This window comes from Rattus norvegicus, chromosome 1 (genome assembly GCF_021556685.1).
Source record: "Rattus norvegicus strain SHRSP/BbbUtx chromosome 1, alternate assembly SHRSP_T2T, whole genome shotgun sequence".
In the NCBI taxonomy this organism is placed as follows: domain Eukaryota; kingdom Metazoa; phylum Chordata; class Mammalia; order Rodentia; family Muridae; genus Rattus; species Rattus norvegicus.
In genome coordinates, this window is record NC_141534.1 from 21585001 (window position 1) to 21587241 (window position 2241).

The window sequence follows — 2241 nt, forward strand, 5'->3', positions numbered from 1 at the left end:
AAAAAGACAATTACATGAATTTTGGCTAAGAGAGAATAAAAGACTAAAGATTCCTTACAGCCATCTGTCCCGTTGTTATCCAAGAGATGATATTTAGAGATTGAGGTAAATGAGGTTTATGACCATTGTTTGGCACTAGTCTGATTCTCAGGAAAATTTACTTCCTGTCTTGCTTTCCGCTCTGAACTTCATGTAAACTGTTAAACTTTTTCTTGGTTATTGCTTGAGTGTACCCTGGCAAGGGGCCAAAAAATTAGCTACTGTTCAAGTATTGTATGTAACCACAAAGCAGAGTTCAGTAAACTCGCAGCAGATTCAAACCTCCCTGAGTGTGTTGTGTCTGTCTGTCATTGCACCGAACCTGTGCTTTCCTGAGTACCAGAGCCCTGCTTCTCCCGCGGGGTCCTCCGTCTGAGTGGTCCGTGGCAGTAAAGGTTCCATAATCCCCATGAACAGCACTGGAGACTAAATGTTGAAATACAAATGCCTGTGTGGGACATTTTCCATACAAAGCACAATATGTATGTTTTATATTTGAGGTTGATAATAAAATCCTACAACTCCTGCTAGACAGAACCTAATTTAGACCCCTCTTTCTCTTGACAGGTGATATGACATGATGATGATGTAACAGTTAGAGACACTTATAAATTATGTGTATGGATGTTTAGCCTGCCTGGACTGATACGCCCTATGCCTGGTGCTCACGGAGGCCAGTAGAGGGCGCTGGATTCCCTGGAACAGAAGTTGCGAGCTGCTGTGTGTGGATATTGAAAACCAAACCTGAGTCCTCTGGGAGAGTCGCAAGTACTTTTAACTTCAGAACCATCTCTCCAGTCCCTAGAGACGCTTCTGGAAAGACCTCTACGTCCATGTTACACAGGAATAACGAATAAAAGGCAGAGGAGAGATAAGCCTGAAGGAATCTGTTGCCTTGCAGACTGGACACTCCTCCGCTCATAATGACAGTACTCATCATCGGTGCCCCGAAGATTCTAGATTCATTTTCTGCTTCAGCCATTGCAGGTTGCACTGACACCTCAACCAGCGGATCTGGACTTTACGTACATCTGATCTAGGTTTTATGGTCCAGGCTATGAAATGTTCCTTATAAGACCCTGCACTTCCCCTTTGGGCCCTGAGCTGCTGGTGCTGCTTTGGAAGGTTGAAGAACTGGTAGGAGGTGGAGCCTAACTAAAGAAAGCGGATGTTTAGCCTGCATGGACTGATACGCCCTATGCCTGGTGCTCGTGGAGGCCAGAAGGGGGCGCTGGATCCCCTGGAACTGAGGTTGAGAGCTGCTGTGTGGCTATTGAAAATCAAACCTGGGTCCTCTGGGAGAGTCACAAGTACTTTTAACTTCAGAACGATCTCTCCAGCCCCTAGAGACGCTTCTGGAGAGACCTCTACGTCCATGTTTAGGTGTCATTCTGTGGCCCAGCCTCTCTTCTTGTCTACTTTCGGCCTCCTGAAGAGGTGAGACAGTGAGGAGTTCCAGCAGCATGTCCTGCAGTGTCTTCCCTACCACCATGGACTGTGCCCTCAAACTGTAGCCAAAATAAACACTCCCCTCCTTAGTTCACTTTTGTACAGATTGTGTCACAGCAAAATATCAAATAAAGGATCAAGTCATCGTGACTGGAAGAGTGTGTTGAATAATGAACCCCAAAGATGTAGAAAAAAAATCTTTGCATATGTCGTAAAAATGTTCAGATAATTAATGATTTTAAAATTCAAAGACCATCACAGATTCCCTGAGTGGATCCCAACCACCATCTCAGTCTTTATAAGTGAGAGGCATAGTGAGCAGACCATTTGTAGACTGACCAGTATGACTGGACAGACAGTGCCAAAAACCTATGGAAAGGGCTGGGCGGGAACATCAGAGGCAGCCTGGATCTTGTCAGTGAACTTCAAGAGCAGCTCCTCTGGAGTCTTGGGCACTCACCTCTCTGGTCTGTCCATCCTGAGGTCCTGCAATGTCCTGTAAATTCATGTGACCTCAGCTGTGGGATTAAGAGTGGAACTGAGAGATTGGTTTTGCTTGGGACAGACATGGAACAAGTTGTTTCCAGTTGGCTCCCTGGGAAGCTTCACTCCTGTTACAGGGAGGAGGGGCACATCTTCCGATAAGAAACATAAAAGGAATTCAGACCCTGATGTTAGTGATAGACCACTAAAGACAGTGGTCAATGGCCAATGGTCAGTTGGCCCCATCAATGGTGCGGCCCTCTTTGAGCT

At 46.0% G+C, this 2241-nt stretch overlaps 1 long non-coding RNA gene across 1 annotated transcript in view; it reads left to right on the plus strand.

Annotated features, from left to right (window-relative positions):
* Positions 1–1879, plus strand: part of LOC102552962 (uncharacterized) — a 7477-nt gene extending 5598 nt beyond the window's left edge. Inside the window, 1 exon segment of the long non-coding RNA NR_190561.1 lies at positions 607–1879. This is a non-coding gene — a long non-coding RNA (uncharacterized LOC102552962).
* Positions 1880–2241: the final 362 nt, after the last annotated feature.